Genomic DNA, 17924 nt, shown 5'->3' on the forward strand with positions numbered 1-17924 from the left:
AACGATCCACAGACATACTCACAGGCAAATTATTTCAAGAAGCAGTGATTTTAATGATATTAAGCTGTTACAGAGGATTCTGCATAAATATTCAAAAATATGAGTTATAAGCAGGTTCATTGCAGACTTATTTGTAATAGCAAAAAATGTGAAAACGATGTGGATGTCATACTTCTTTCTTTGAGACTGGAAAATTACCACGAAGAATTCATATTCCTTCCGTTTGAACCTGTCTACAAACATTCCGAATTCTGGTTAAACTTTTATTATTTATTTCCCAATACTTCTTCACAGGGAACTTTGTGGAAGTTGAAGTTTAAGGAGGCTCACTCTTGTTCTAATGAGATTCTTCTGAGCAATGGGCCATCGTGTTTTAGTGGCATTGAGAGGAGCAGTCACATAAATAATTTTCCTAGGCTAAAAGCCACCTGAAAATTTATTTTGCCATTTGAAAGTAATTGATCCCTTTATTTCCTATGTTCTACTCTCAAATAAGTATTCCTCCACAGACCTCCACCCTCACTGTGCCTTTACTGCCCCACACTGCCCTGTTAACTGGTACTTGTCATTTGATTGTTTTCATTTCAAGATCAGGATCCAGAATTATGCCAGAATCATGCCAGAACCATCCCAATAGGCATCTCATGGGATGTCTTCTATCAAGACTTACTGGCCATCCATCATTCTCCAAGAAAGAAACTAGATTCAGCCTTCTCATTCATTACTTATTCAACAAATATTTATTGAAAGCTATTATTCATCAGGCATTGAGCTAGGTACTATGAATATGGATATGCATAAGATATAATTGTTGCTGTAAGTGATCTTGCATAAGTAAGTACGAAGGTTAAGCAGATAAAGTCATGAGGTGTTATGAGTGCAATAAAAATATTTTATGGAAATAGGGAGGAAGAGGAGCCTAAACAATGTGGAAAGGGAACTAATAGGGCAAGACTTCCTTGGGAAAGTCACATATGAATTATATCCCGAACAACAGTAGGATTTATTCACAGGAAGATGGTGTGTGTGTGTGTGTGTGTGTGTGTGTGTGTGTGCGCGCGCGTGCGTGCGTGCGTGCATTGGGGCAGTTGTCAGGAATATACAAGTCATGGGAAAGGTAACACAAAACTCAAAGGCAAAAAGTAACACAGAATATTCTGTACCAAAAGATAATGGAAGAGAAATGTGCTGTTACTACCTGTGTAACAACACATTCATTGAGCTTGTTGATTTTTAATCTTAAGCATCTGAATTTCTAAAATCAAATTCCTACATTTAAAGCAATCTAGAAGTAATTAGCAACACAACAAAAAACACTTATACTCGTACCTTGAAGAGTTTCTTTAGCTTTCCTTTTCCCAAAGCCATTCAAATGATAGACTTCATTTCCACCTTTAAAACACTTTAGACAGAAGAAGCCCTTGGGCATATAGAAAAGAGATGAAAGTAAATATTTATCGCCACAATTCATTTTCTTTTAAGCTCTCAGTCATGCTTTGGATCAAATAGAGCTAAAAGACTTCAAGGATCAAAGGGCTAAATATCATGAAGTGGCCACATAAATTCCAAAGCTATCTTTCATTTTAAGAATATATTAAGAGTGTCTTCGGTGACCTATAGAAAATTATTTTATGCTCTCGCTCCCAATTTAAAATAAACTCTTGCTAGCACACAAGAGACATTCATAATTTGCTTAATGTCTGCCTTGTGCAGCAGGAAAAAAATAAAAACTAATAAATTAGAGTGGAAAGAATAATCTTAAGTGCCTGAACTTTGGAGTCACTTATTCATTTATTTATTTATTCAATAATTTGATGATTTGTTTTGTGCCTACATTGTCACAGTGGAAGACACCAAAGATACCAGCAGACAAGTCAGGCGTACATCCTGCTTCTGGGGCCTAAATGCTCGTGGGGAAGATACACAACAATGTGTGTCAACGGATGAACCAACACAGATTCTAATAACTGCTATGAAGCAAGTAAACTGAGTGATATGATACGAAATAACTTAGGAATGCCACCTTAGGATAGGATGTTAGAGAAAGCCTTTCTTAACAGGTGACATTTCAACTGGCTTTCTGTAAGTCTCAGTTTACAGACATGTAAACTGTGAATAATAGTATCTATCTGATAGAACTTTTGAGAGCATCAACTGAAATAATGGACATAAAAAACCAAGCATAGTACCTGACAGTTAGTACTTGCATAAGTAAATAAGAAGGTTAAACAGATAAAGTCATGAGGTGTTATGAGTGCAATAAAAATATTAAAACAGTTACTTACACTAGTATTAAAACAGTTACTTACAGACTATACCCCTGTACATTTTTAGTTTTTCAGTAAAGGTTGATGAAGCTTACATAGGTACACCCATTCTGTGAAGTAAGACTGTACACTTTCAAAATCCACTTCTTCCCAGAACTTTAGGATACGGAACATCAAATTAAGAAATGGTCTGCTGCTGCTTTTAAAAATGGCAAATTAACTTGTATCAGCTCGTTCCAACGCCAAGAACCACATGAGAGAAAGTAAGACGCAGAGACAGCGTGAGACAGATACCAGGCGTGCAGAGGCAGGCAGGCTTGATGAGGTTGTTCTTTGTTCTGATTATCATCTCTCTCCTTCATCTTCTGCACTTTGCTGATGCTGACTGGAGCTCCAGATTCGCCCTCAAAAAACTGATCTGTGTAAGGCGTGGAGTCTTCTCACAGAAGAGTGTAGCTGACAGGTTAAGTGCGATGATTCAGTACTGAGGTTTGGTGGAATTTGAGCTTTTTCAAGGGTTCTCAGGGCCGCATTTGAATGAGATGACCACTAGTATTTGTGTCAGTTGTGCCTTTGCGTCAATCCTTTCTGATCTTCCCCCTCCATCCAACTTAATAAACATAACAATAACAATAATGGCAACTGAAACCTACATACCATTTTACGGATCATAAAGTGCTATCTGGTACATTGCCATGAATAGGTTTGATAATCCATTGAATTTTTATTATTAGCCACTACTTTTGAATAGAGGAAAAGAATTATTTTGAGAAACTGGGTGATTTTCCTAAGAATACCCAGGTAGTAAGGACAGAAGAGGGGCCTGTTTCATGTCAAATTATAATCATTTTGGGAATCTAAGTTCCCATTTCTGTCTTTTGTTTTTTCTGAGAGTGAAAATGCATGGACTTGTCATTGTCATCCTAAAGAGAAGACAAAAGCCAAGATTGACAACTCAAATTTGCCTCCTTTGTGATACAGCATGGAGTATGTAATGGACAACCTGGTAGAACTGGTTATGATTAATACTCTACGGAATGAATCTGGGAGACCTAGTTGTTGCATAATCAATTCCCTTTCCCTTTTTATCTTGGCTGCTGGGGAGTCCTGAATAAATTTTAAATTGATTTCTGACACAGCTACCATCTCCTTTCTTCATAAATTTTCTTATTTTATTTTATTATTATTTGAGCTTCCCTGTAGGTATTTTTATATCTACATTGATATCTACATTTCTGTCTGTTTCTAAAACTACATTTACACTTGCATCTTTGTGGCAAGCTGCCTCTAGTCTGGTTCAGAAGCAGTCAGGACATAAATCATAAGTGTAAGGTAGAACTACTTCACTCAAAGCAATCGAGCAACTTGTGAATGTAGGGAGAGTATTTTGACATTAAAAAGTAAAGCCAAATTTTTTTAGCATATTTGCCTGGATAAAGACATAGACTGAAGTCAGTCTGAATTTTGTAATATTTTCATTCGAATCTCATTATTTTAGTTATTTGCTCATTCTCAGACTTAAATGTCACTCCTTTGTGGGAGCTCCTCTACCATTTCAACAAGAAAACACATGGACATGTTGGGACACAGCTTCTGTTATTAATTGGAAAAATAAGAAATTTCTGTTTATACAAAACTTGTATGAGGTGCTGTTAATTTATTTGTCAAAACATAATTAAACTGCAAACAAATTACCGTACTTTTGACTGATATATTTTGATGCCTGGGTGGGAAATATCTCATTATTTTTTAGTCAATTACAAATGTGCAAATCAAGGATTTTAACACAGGTTTTCCTTTTGATGTAAATAGTAACATGTTTGGGTTTCTGAGTTGGAGGTGATTATTTCAAAATTATTTCTTTCTTTTAGCTTGTAGGCCTGTGTGTGTGTGTGTGTGTGTGTGTGTGTATTTGCAATAATTATAAAAATAGCACCTACATCAAGGGATGCCAATTGAATTACTAGAGGAAGCTAGCTCAGTGGGAAGAATGATTCAATTTCTAGACAGCATAGTTCACCAAGAGACCCTTCCCCAGGTGAGAAGTTCTCTTTTGATTTTGCCTCTACTCAACCCCGGTTATTCTTTTTCAAAGGTCACAATATGCTCAGGATATTTCACTACTGCTTTATTAATTTAACAGAAATTTGTTGAACACACATCTTTAGATACCACCCTTAGGCCTACAATATAATTTATCATCTAAACTGGGACATTTTTTAAAGGAATGAAGGTGTTACTAATAATCAAGGCAAGGCTCATAAGATTTGGAGGTTTATTGACTTTTCTGATGGTCACACTAATAGCAAAGAACAGATGGAAAGCCTGGATCTATGTCAAATGTCTTTCCCTGTACTTCCCTTAAGGGAAGAGTAAGTGTTCAACAAATTACTGAAAATTTAATGAAGGAATGAATCGATATTTTAGTTTCACCATGGCACTTAACATAAACCTTTGGGAAGAAGGATAGAAGTGTAAACTAGGACAGTCCCTGGCAGTCTGGTGCACAGGTTTGCCCTAACTAAACTAGACCCTGAGTATACAGATACTAATACCCTTCATAGATTGTCTTGTTAGCCATGCCATGAGACTGACATGCATCATAATATAAGAAAACGTTGTGTGGTGAAAATGATAAAGGGCTTAGGTGTCCCACAAGTCAGGTGCTGAGTTACACTTTGGTCATTTTCTAAGTCACTATCTTGAATAACTCTCTTCACTTTTGAAATCGAGCTTCTTCATTTGTAATATATGGGTTTAACAGAGTTCTTATTTCCAAGCAACAGAATCAACAATGGTGATTTATGCAATTCTTTAATAAAACTAACATATTAAAATAATACCGAGCAGTCATAGAAACATTGGAAAAGCAGGCTAACTTGCCCAAATTAAGATGCAACGATTAAAGTCCAAAGCTCCACCCTACCACAAGCTTAGTGAGGAGACTGTTTGTCACACTCAACACTTGGTCCCATGTATTGCACTCCTCCTGGAAACTCCACTGAAACTGTTACTCTGTATCAAAAACTCTCCCTTTCAGTTATTGCTCCAGACTGAAGTCCAACTGCATGCATGCCTATGATTGTTGATATCTTGATCACATGATTAAGATTTAGCTGCTAAAGAGGCCAGGCAGAAGGCAGGTGGTAGGACTCACACAAGGAGAACTCCACAAATAATGGAAGGATATCCAACCTCACAGGGTTTCTGTCATCATCAAGTTAGCCAATGAGAAAGTCCTTTGTAAATGGTAAAATGCTTCATTATTCATCATATTCCCATACCTGTTTAATGGTATGACATATAAAGAGGTTAAGAAAATGTTAATTGGCTAGAGACAACTAAACAACAAGTTATGTTTCCTCCAACTCCCAACTGGGAAAAGAGGATCGTGTTTACTATGAGATATATACATTTTACAGACTAAGTGTAGCAATGGTTTAGGAACAACTTTTACTCACCTAGGGAAGTCAATGCTTGCAGATGTTTCTCGTTGCTCCATATCTTTCCATTTAATGTATGTAATTTGTGCATCCATTTCAAAATAATAACTTCGACTTCACCCCAAAGTGTGTAGACTAAAATAATCTGAACCTTTATGCCACTCAGTGATTAGAAGTTACCCTTGGTTGTTGACCAGCTCTACACTCTTCTTGTGCCTCTGCTTCTGACAACCCTGAACAGTCAATATTAAATAGCTGTAAAGCCTTCCAATGGGCGAAATGCTTAGGCTGTGCCCCCATCATTTCACATAGTGTCCCATCCCACTGTCCTCTTTGAAAATGGGGACACAAGATTAAGTATCTTTGATTAATATGGGATTAGCCCTTGAATCATATTCATTACCCCAACTTACACTTATAAGTACTTACAATAATCCTTTCCTTTGTGAGAAGTATATAGATAATATGCATAGCTTTTTTTTTCCCCCTTTGGCCTGAGAAAACTGAGAACTTAGGTGGCTTTTCCAAATTCACAGTTTGTAAGAGGGAAACATGAGTAGAATGTGTCCCTTTAAATAATATTAGAAAAATTAAACTACAGTATCACTTGTATTTACATTATTGAATACGTCCATATTTTGTGGGCATTAGGTCAGAGATTTATCAGTCTTATCTTAGCTCAAGAAAAAGGTTTCACTAATTGCCCATGAAACTGAAGAAATGTATGTCCTGTAGTAAGTTGTAAATGAAAGTTCTCAACGTTATTATAGTTCTGTTTAAGAGTACTGGGTATCATTTTCTTGTGGCAAGACCCTTAAAGGTAAGAATGAGGGAAGTTTGTCCTAGTTATGGGTACCATATTGCCCAAATTTCCCAGGAATTAAATTTTAGATGTCCTAGGACCAGACAGAAGTAACAATTGGTCCAGAAAAATCACATTCAGACAGATAATAAATCCAGATCATCTTTTAACTAATGATCTGGTATTTACAGCTGTCTTTGGGTACTAATGTGGTGAGGAAGGGGACTGAGTGAAAGAGAAATGGGACAGGGCTAGTGTAAACCAGTCCCAAACAGAGGAAGTAAAGATTGGTCCTGAGTGTCAAGTATCAAAAAACTTACAGTTTCCTACAGGCAAAAATACACTCACCTCTTTTCTATGCTTAGAACCACTGTTCATTTATTTCCAAGAAGAAATTTTTGAAAAGAAAATGTACTTGTAATTCTAATATTTCTTTACATTTTAATCCAGTAGATGCCAACTTAATGGAGATTGAACAAATCTTAGTTTTAGTAGAATACACACTTATCTATCTATGTATCCATCTGTCTACTTACCTGTGTATCTATGTATCTATCATCTATATATCTACTATCTATCTGTCCATCCATCCATCCATCTATCTAATCTTTCTCAGTTACTACACTTTAGATGAAAATGTATAGCTAAAAATAATGCCATGGGGAGAAAATTAACAGCAACTTGAGACTCAAGAAGTATCTGAAGAGCAAATATTTAGCTTTAATTTAAATTTTATCTTCCTCATATTGTGAAGTAGTGTTATGGGATCTTTGGGGTGTCACTTTTCTGGTCAGAAACCTCTGTGTGGCTGCTGCAGTGGGGCAGACAGGTTCAGGTGCCAGCACCAACACCAGCTGTCTATGAGGCTACAGCTGGACCAGGTGTACTGCATGAAGTTTCCACAGCTGGCACCAGGGAACATGGTGGCACCTGGAAGCTTGGAGATGCCAGGAACTGCAGGGTTCCAAGGAGGGAGTCACAGCCTTAGCTCTGGGTGCTCTGAGGTCTGGGGTTCCCTGAAGGACTGCAGCTCTTCTTTCCTTCTCCCAAAACGTGGTGAGCAAGGAGCATGTCTCAGCCCTGTTTCTGTTATTGCTCTTATAGCCTTGCGAGTTGGTGGGCTCTGAGTTCTTGTCCTGTGGCCAGGAAGAATAAGGAAGAATGAGATATGCAAATAAGTGGATGGTGAGCAAGAGGAAGAGGAGCTTTACTGAATGATGGAACAGCTCAAAGGAGACCCCATGATGGGTAGCTCCTTTCTGCAACCATGTGTGTCCCATTGAGTGTTCAGCTCCTAGCAGAGAGGGTAGCTCCTCTCTGTAGCTGGTCTTCCAAACAAGTGTTCTGCTATCAGTGGACAGGTTAGCTACTCTCTGTAACTGATCTTCCGAACAAGTGTTCAGCTGTCAGTGGAGAAGTTAGCTACTCTCTGTAACTGATCTTCTGAACAAGTGTTCTGTTATCAGTGGAGAGGTTAGCTACTCTCTGTAACTGATCTTTCGAACAAGTGTTCAGCTATCAGTGAAGAAGTTAGCTACTCTCTGTAACTGATCTTCTGAACAAGTATTCTGCTATCAGTGGAGAGGTTAGCTCCGCTCTGTAGGTGTTTGTCCCATCATCTCCCCATCTTCTGCTCTCCTCATCCTCTGCTCTGCTCTGGCTGAGTCCAGGGCTTTTATGGGCCTCAGAGGGAAGAAAGTACATGCTGATTGGCCCATGAGCAGCTACGGGTGGCCTGGGAAAGGCACCACAAGTCCCACTTCAGTCCATGGGACTGGCAGCCCAGCCCCCAGCCTTCAGGCCCTCCCTGGTCTGAAGGTGGGGCCTCACTGGGGATTCAAAGGCTGAGGTGGCAGAGGGCTGACATGTCAGCACTGCCCTGAGCATGCGCACATATGGCTGGGCTATGACAGCACCAGGGCTTGGCCTCAACCCTGTTCCAACATTGGAGCAGGCACTGAAAGTGGGGAGAAGTCAGGCAGCAGGGGCAGAAACCCCAGTGCCTGCAAGGGGTAGGGGCCTTCCTAGGCCCCCAAGGGTGCAGACTGCAGAGCTGCCCGGGTCCTGTGCCCAGCCTCTCTGGCTCATGGCCCTGCCATGTGGATGGAGGGAGAGCTCTGGGAGTGAATCACCAGTCTTGGCCCAGCTATCATGAGTGTCAGACCCAGAAGTCACCCCAGTGTGGTGCAGACCCCAGGCACCTGGGTGGCACTGCAGCAGAGCCTCCTCCCAAGGTACAGGAACCGGGTGCCCTTGGCAAAGTGGGCATAGTGACCATGCTGCTAGTCGGGTCCTGAAGCAAAGGCTATTCCCACTTTCCCTGATGCGTGGCCCGAGCTGTGTTCCCCAAGCCCAGCCCCTTGCTCTGGACGACCCCGCTCTCTGTGTGCAAGCATAACACCACCCCAGGCCCAGCTCCACCGTGGACCTGGCTCTGCCTTGGGACCCCTCTCTTCCCAATAGCACTGCAGTGGTTGTGGGCAAAAGCGGTGACGTAGGACCAGGGTCCAAAGAGGCAGAGGCTCTGGGCCTGGGGCAGGTTCTGACCGACTGCACAAGGGTGGATTCATGCAGTCGGCTGCCTCGGGGATGCGGGGCTTGGCGGCCCCCTGACCACTGCCACTGCTGCTCCTGCAGCCACTCTTGCTGCCACTGCTCACACCTCCCTGCTGTAGCTGGCACAGTGACAGCAGCCACTCCAGAGGGCCCTTCTGCTGCCATCAGTAGTAATACAGGAATTCAACTACTCTGATAAAATGTGGATGTATTTTCTTAATTAGAAATGTAAAATTTTATATGAAAGTGCTTCATTTTCCTAGATCGAATGCCATGCAGTCTTAGTGGTTTTCCCAAAGTTCCTCTCATGTTAAGTACTCGATGTAAGTAATATTTAATAGAATTTTTTTCAAAATAAATAGGCAAACTCGGGCCCACAGGCTGGTCACCTGCCTTGTAAGTAAAGGTTTATTGGAACTCTAGCCAGGATGAAGGTAAGGAAAATAGGTTTAGGTTGTACAAATACAGTCTTGAATCTTATATTTATTTAAAATCTCAATATTTTATTCATCTTGAATTATAGATTTTTTCATTAATTTTTGTATTTTTAAAGGCTGCATTAAATATTGTTTATCATAATTACTGAATTTTTTGGTACCTGTCTAAAGTCTACCTCTGAGATTGGAACCTTACTTCCTTCATCCTAATTTGGGGTTCCTGATATTTTCATCCCAGATTAAATTTTAAACAAAATATATGCTCAAAAATTATAAACCATAGCCCTATGATATGAACAATAACATATGTTTAGAAAGGAAGGAAGGAGAGATGAAGAAATGGAGGCATAGGGAGAGGGTAAATCATTTTCTTCAACACCTAGGAAAGAATTCCACCACTTTCACCAGCCAGTTATATGCTCTTCTTTTATTTCCATGAGCACATAGTAGAATGCTGAAGAAGTGGTCCAGAGTTTAATCCTGGCTCCACCATTTATTAGCTATAGGTTTTAAGCTGCATTTTTAATCCAGCTGCACTTCAGTATCTGTACCTGTAACATTGGGTATAAGAAGACTTCTGTCACAAGATTATTTGTGATAATACATGAAGATAGTGCATTTCACAAAGTTTTCAAGTTTAGTTTCTGGTGCATGCTGAGGTCTCAGTAAATGGTAGTTATTGCTTTTCTTGTTTTTGATATGCTAGTAACGATATTATTGATTTTTTTCCTAATATTTTTGTATTACATAATAGAAATCAATGATATAATATGTAATATATTTTGTGTGTTAAATATATGGTAGTATACGACTAATATCAAATTGTACTACCCATAAGTTAATTATATTTATATATTGTTATATGTCAATTTTATATTCTCTTACAGTATCACTATCTATCTCTTGACTTATCGTGTATATTCTCAGAAAAAAGAGTTAACACCTTATATATTTATTGTATTTTGGCTTTTGGTTACATGATTCAGTTTCATGTTTAATATGTTTTATTCAGTTGGTACCATATTTCCAGTAGAAGTAGTAATGCTAGTTCCTTTCAATTTGGTACTTTCTTAATCCTCTCAATAACTCATGAGATCTATACTATTATCTATATTTGCCAGTTGAAGCACCAGGGTCTCAGAACGTCTGTGTGACTTGCCCAAGATCACAAAGCCAGTAGTAGAGCTTCCATTTAAATACAATCTAACGGACTTTTAGTCCAGTTGTAATTTTTTAAACTTTGTTTTGTTTTAGTTTAATTTTACTCATGAATTACACTGTCTCCCAGGATGTGAGCATATTATGTAGACCTAGTTGTGGTTTAATTAATGGTCATTTCCTTTCATTCAAGACCAGGCATCATCAACTCTTCTCAGTAGACTTTGCTAACACGTTTGAGGTGGATTAGATGTTGCCATAATAACTACTTTTTGCTATTTCAGCACTTCTCAGACACCATGTAATTGTTTTTTCATCTGTTTACCTGCTGCCACAATATGCGACCTTCCTGAGGTTATTAAACATGCTTTATTCACTTCTGCTTCTTCAGCACTTCATGAAATATTTGACACCTAGTAGGTGCTCAGTTAACATTTATTGACCAAATGAGTTAGTTCATGTGTAAATATTACTATTCATTTGAAATTTGAAAAATAACAGTAAGCATTAACATTCTCGAGTTCAAGACCAGCCTGGCTTACATAGTGAAATGCTGTTTCTAATAAAAATACAAAAAATTTAGCCTGTAGTCCCAGCTACTAGGGAGGCTGAGACAGGAGAATCACTTGAACCCGGGAGGTGGAGGTTGTAGAGGTTGCAATGAGCCGAGATCATGCCATTGCACTCCAGCCTGGGCAGCAAGAGCAAAACTCCATCTCAAAAAAAAAAAAAAAAAAAAAAAAAGATTCTTTAGACATGACGTAAAAAGCTTTGCTATTTTGCTGCACTATGCTTGCTTTGATCTGTTGATTAATTAATAATAATTTTATGACTTTGTTCTGTAATGTATCTTACAAGCCAATCAATACATAAATATAATAAAATGGCATATTAAACACACTTCCCTCCTTCCAATTTTTACATATATCAGCAATTGTTTTTGTAATAGTAATAAAAGTAATTGCTGTTAGAGTACTGTAAGTTTGAGATTGCCTGGGAAGTTATATCCAACTTTTAGAAAGTCATTTGTTAGATGTTTAATAATTCATTTTAAGTGGGTAAGAAGTATTATGTTAGGTTTTAGGAATATATACATAAACACAACATGGTTTTTTCTGAGATGTACTGTTATCTATTGTAGAAAATGGAAACTTAACCAAAGGGTATTTTGATACACTTCACTGAGTACTTGTTTTTCTTTTTTTTTGCTAGCTGCAAACTGAGATGGTAAGACAAGGTGAATTTTAGAATTACTTTCTGTCCTAAAACCCTTTGTTGTTTTGATTATGATTAGCATTATTGGACATACCTATCAAAAGATGAGTATGGAATTTATTGTGTAATAAAACTTGATTCCTGGAAGGAAATAAATTAATTTAGTGCAGTAAGATAAAAGCTTCTGATCATCTAAACCAAACACAGCTGGTAAATAAACTTGGAGGATACATTTAAAGGAGGATTTGGATATCCAAAGGTTGCTCCTTACTGTATTAATTCCTATTTTAACTTAAGTCATTCTCTACCGAACAAATCCATTTTTTGAAAAATGAACTCTGTCACTGATGAGGTTGTCTCTGGCCTTTCCCTAGGAGAAATGTGATTTAAACAAATTAAATTCTCCCACTTTTTAAATTGAACAGGCCAGGATCGTCAGCCCTATCTCTCTTACTCCCATGCTGAAGTGAAATGAAGACCAAACTATAATTGGCAATTAATAACTTCAGATTCTATTACAGAACTCTTGTTGCAAAATTCATCTGCATAGAAATTTCCCAAGAAAAGTGCATGTCTAGGTCACTGTGACCAAAATCCGCCCTCTCCTATGGAACTACAAATGTCAAAACGACATCGAGACTGTACTCCTTGTCCCTGGGCTCATCTGCACTGGGATAATCAGTGTCTGGCTGTCCTACTGTTTCTCAGCCTCAGACTGACCCGAGCAGGAGTCAGGAGGTTGGGTCTGTGAGGATTCTCAGGTCTACATGGCAAAAACTGGCAGAAAAGTTACTTAAGCCAAGGAATTATGTTTCTGCTATGAAAAGATCTTCATTATATGTTTTTTAAAAGGGACAAAGTCCTCTATATCTATACATAAACTGGAAATTTAGAAAATGAAAAAATAAATGGAAAAGTGATATGATGAGTAGGTCATCTATCTGTTTAATTAGTAAAAATGCAAATTAGAATAATGATTGATCAATTTTCCCCATGAATTGACTAAAAGAAGAAGAAAAATAGTGGTAATAACAAGTTTGGGCAGACATCTAGGAAGCTGCGCACTCTTATTTACCTTTGTAGTTGAGTTTGGAAAAACATACCCAGAGCTATAAACACGTGTATGTCCTTTAAACTAATAATTTTACCTTTTAGAGATTAAAAAAGCAAATATTTCAGAATGTGAACATAGATCTAAATAAACATTTTATTTTTGACATTTTCATTTATAATAGCTAAACTAGGGAATCACATAAATATTCAAAAATTGAAAATATTAAATTCATTTCTGTATATACATACTATATACATACAATAAAGGACAATGAAGCCATTAAAATGGGATCATAGGAGAATACTTACCAGTGCTGTCAGATGACAGAAACACATATTTCAATGTGACTTCAGTAGTTTTCTCTAAGATGCCACTATATATTTGTATACTTTCAATATTTTGTAATGTCCTAAAATTTTATAAAAATTGCTTTTTCAAAGTAAAATAATTAATGTGTATATAAAATGTAAAATATATACTAAAATATCTCATTGTCAATAGGAATCACAAGCTATAAAATTACCTAACCTCAAAAGACATACATTTTTGGAGATAAACTACCAAAATGTATTTAAAGACTTGGAATTATATCAAGACCTTGGGCAGCAATTGTAAAGGTGTCAGTTCTTCCCAAATTAGGTTCCAAATTACTAAACATCGAATTAAATTGTAGTAATCGTTGCTGGAGGCGAATGGAGGGAGGGCTGTAGCCTTGAAAAGTTAAATTCCTTATTTGTCTATTTTTTCTGTGAATGAATAGAAAAATAAAGCCCACATATTTTAAAGCAGAAGTATGAGAGAACAATCCCTTTCTTAGTATCAGTGGCACTGTAAAACTGCAGCAGTTCACACAAAATTATAATAATGGAAGCAGGATTGTCAGACTTACTGATGGAATGGAATACTAGTATAGATGTTTAATATGCAGATCCTTAGAGGGCAAAGGATTCATTATATTCTAGTATCTTTTAATCCAGCTCCTCCTCTTCTTTTCACCATAACCAAAATCTTAATACAGGTCCTAAACATTTCTCTCCTTTTCTTGCCGTGTAGTAATTTGCAATTATTCTGAGACATAAATTTGAACAAAGCTCTCTGAAGCTGCTGATCAGTTAACAATGGAGACTTACTTGAAAAGCACTTTATTGCTGTATTTTCATTGACCGGAAAATGTTCTAAAGTTGGCAATTTGTGGACAAATGTCTATTTTGTGAGAAGACATAATCTTAGTATAATTTTAAAAGTTTCTGGTTACATGAGAACCTGTACCGAAAATATGTGAATTTATACAACTGTAATTCCATAGAAGGCCACAATCCACTTTCGACTTTTCCATATTGTTGAACTTGCTTAATATTAAATCAGTAAGGGAAGGAGATTATCTATTGAATAAAAATATAAATACCTTGGTCTTTGTCTCCCTTTGAATCAAAAATATTTCAAATTTTCTTAAGAGTTACATTTTGAAACAATAGAAATCAAATTTCTCGGAAAAACGCAAATGTAGTAGGTTTTAGTAATGAGAGGATTTTGTAATGCTAATGAAGTTTTAAGACCAAAAATAGAAACAAATGAGTAAACTTACTGTAAAACACTGAAACATTAATATCTAAGTGGGTTTCACAAAAGAAAATTTCTCTATTTTCTTAAGCTGATAAGACAAACTACTAAACAGCGTTACCATAACAACAATAAAAACAAACAAACAAATGAATGTCGAAGTCTGGTAGAGCTGAGTTGAGGAAATTCTTATATGTTGTTGATTGAATTATAAGTTAGGACAAATTTTTAAAATAATATGGATCAAGAACTTGAAGCATGGTTCTATTTCTGAATCCATTTCCAACAGTCCATTCTAAGGAAACAGAGATACAACAAAAATTATACATAAAAATCTCTCATCATATCATTACAGAATTCATAATAGTAAAATTCTGGAAGTAATGGCATTGTGCAGAATGTTTGATTATATAAATTTGTTGTAGTATAAGAGTAGTTGTTAAAATAATTTTTTCAAGTAATACTTAAATACTCAGGAAATATCATAGTATAGTGCTAAATGAAAAAGAAGAGGGATACTAAACCAAATTTATACTATGATATTTCACATAAATGTATGGGTTTTTTTTTTTTGTATTTTTTTTGTTTTGGCTATAATGAAATAAGTTTAATTCAAAAGCATGCTAGCAGGTTTTTTTTTTTTCATACTTTAAGTTCTAGAGTACATGTGCACAACGTGCAGGTTTGTTACATATGTATACATGTGCCATGTTGGTGTGCTGCACCCATTAACTCGTCATTTACATTAGGTATATCTCCTAATGCTAACCCTCCCCCTTTCCCCTTCCCAACAATAGGACCCGGTGTATGATGTTCCCCTTCCTGTGTCCAAGTGATCTCATTGTTCAATGCTCACCTATGAGTGAGAACATGCGGTGTTTGGTTTTCTGTTCTTGCGATAGTTTGCTGAGAATGATGGTTTCCAGCTGCATCCATGTCCCCACAAAGGACACGAACTCATCCTATTTTATGGCTGCATAGTATTCCATGGTGTATATGTGCCACATTTTCTTAATCCAGTCTGTCACTGATGGACATTTGGGTTGATTCCAAGTCTTTGCTATTGTGAATAGTGCCGCAATAAACATATGTGTGCATGTGTCTTTATAGCAGCATGACTTATAATCCTTTGGGTATATCCCCAGTAATGGGATGGCTGGGTCAAATGGTATTTCTAGTTCTAGATCCTTGAGGAATCGCTACACTGTTTTCCACAATGGTTGAACTAGTTTACAGTCCCACCACCAGTGTAAAAGTGTTCCTATTTCTCCACATCCTCTCCAGCACCTGTTGTTTCCTGACTTTTTAATGATTGTCATTCTAACTGGTGTGAGATGGTATCTCATTGTGGTTTTGATTTGCATTTCTCTGATGGCCAGTGATGATGAGCATTTTTTCATGTGTCTGTTGGCTGTATGAATGTCTTCTTTTGAGAAGTGTCTGTTCATATCCTTTGCCCACTTTTTGATGGGGTTGTTTGTTTTCTTCTTTATGATTGAGTTCTTTATAGGTTCTGGATATTAGCCGTTTGTCAGATGAGGAGATTGCAAAAGTTTTCTCCCATTCTGTAGGTTGCCTGTTCACTCTGATGGTAGTTTCTTTTTCTGTGCAGAAGCTTTTTAGTTTAATTAGATCCCATTTGTCAACTTTGGCTTTTTTTGCCATTGCTTTTGGTGTTTTAGACATGAAGTCCTTGCCCATGCCTATGTCCTGAATGGTATTACCTAGGTTTTCTTCTAGGGTTTTTATGGTTTTAGGTCTAACATTTAAGTCTCCAATCTATCTTGAATTAATTTTCATATAAGGAGTAGGGAAATGATCCAGTTTCAGCTTTCTACTTATGGCTAGCCATTTTTTCCAGCACCATTTATTAAATAGGGAATCCTTTCCACATTTCTTGTTTTTCTCAGGTTTGTCAAAGATCAGATGGCTGTAGATGTGTGGTGTTATTTCTGAGGGTTCTGTTCTGTTCCATTGGTCTGTATCTCTGTTTTGGTACCAGTACTGTGCTGTTTTGTTTACTGTAGCCTTGTAGTATAGTTTGAAGTCAGGTAGCGTGATGCCTCCAGCTTTGTTCTTTTGGCTTAGGATTGTCTTGGCAATGAGGGGCCTTTTTTGGTTCCGTATGAACTTTAAAGCAGTTTTTTCCAATTCTGTGAGGAAAGGCATTGGTAGCTTAATGGGGATGGCATTGAATCTATAAATTACCTTGGGCAGTATGGCCATTTTCACAATACTGATTCTTCCTATCCATGAGCATGGTATGTTCTTCCATTTGTTTGTGTCCTCTTTTATTTCACTGAGCAGTGGTTTGTAATTCTCCTTGAAGAGGCCCTTCACATCCGTTGTAAGTTGGATTCCTAGGTATTTTATTCTCTTTGAAGCTATTGTGAATGGAAGTTCATTTCATGATTTGGCTGTCTGTTTGTCTGTTACTGGTGTATAAGAATGCTTGTGATTTTTGCACATTGATTTTGTATCCTGAGACTTTGCTGAAGTTGCTTATCAGCTTAAGGAGATTTTGGGCTGAGACAATGGGGTTTTCTAAATATAGAATCATGTCATCTGCAAACAGGGACAATTTGACTTCTTCTTTTCCTAACTGAATGCCCTTTATTTCTTTCTCTTGCCTGATTGCCCTGGCCAGAACTTCCAACACTATGTTGAATAGGAGTGGTGAGAGAGGGCATCCCTGTCTTGTGCCAGTTTTCAAAGGCAATGCTTCCAGTTTTTGCCCATTCACTATGATATTGGCTGTGCATTTGTCACAAATAGCTCTTATTATTTTGAGATATGTTCCATCAATACCGAATTTATTGAGAGTTTTTAGCATGAAGGGCTGTTGAATTTTGTCAAAGACTTTTTCTGCATCTATTGAGATAATCATGTGGTTTTTGTCTTTGGTTCTGTTTATATGCTGGATTACATTTATTGATTTGCATGTGTTGAACCAGCCTGGCATCCCAGGGATGAAGCCCACTTGATCATGGTGGATAAGCTTTTTGATGTGCTGCTGGATTTGATTTGCCAGTATTTCATAGAAGATTTTTGCATCGATGTTCATCAGGGATATTGGTCTAAAATTCTCTTTTTTTGTTGTGTCTCTGCCAGGCTTTGGTATCAGGATGATGTTGGCCTCGTAAAATGAGTTAGGGAGGATTCCCTCCTATTCTATTTATTGGAATAGTTTCAGAAGGAATGGTACCAACTCCTCCTTGTGCCTCTTTTAGAATTTGACTGTGAATCCGTCTGGTCCTGGACTTTTTTTGATTGGTAAGCTATTAATTATTGCCTCAATTTCAGAGCCTGCTATTGGTCTATTCAGGGATTCAACTTCTTCCTGGTTTAGTCTTGGGAAAGTGTAAGTGTCCAGGAAATTATCCATTTCTTCTAGGTTTTCTAGTTTATTTGCATAGAGGTGTTTATAGTATT

The sequence above is a fragment of the Macaca fascicularis genome, chromosome 13, assembly GCF_037993035.2.
Source record: "Macaca fascicularis isolate 582-1 chromosome 13, T2T-MFA8v1.1".
Classification (NCBI taxonomy): Eukaryota; Metazoa; Chordata; class Mammalia; order Primates; family Cercopithecidae; genus Macaca; species Macaca fascicularis.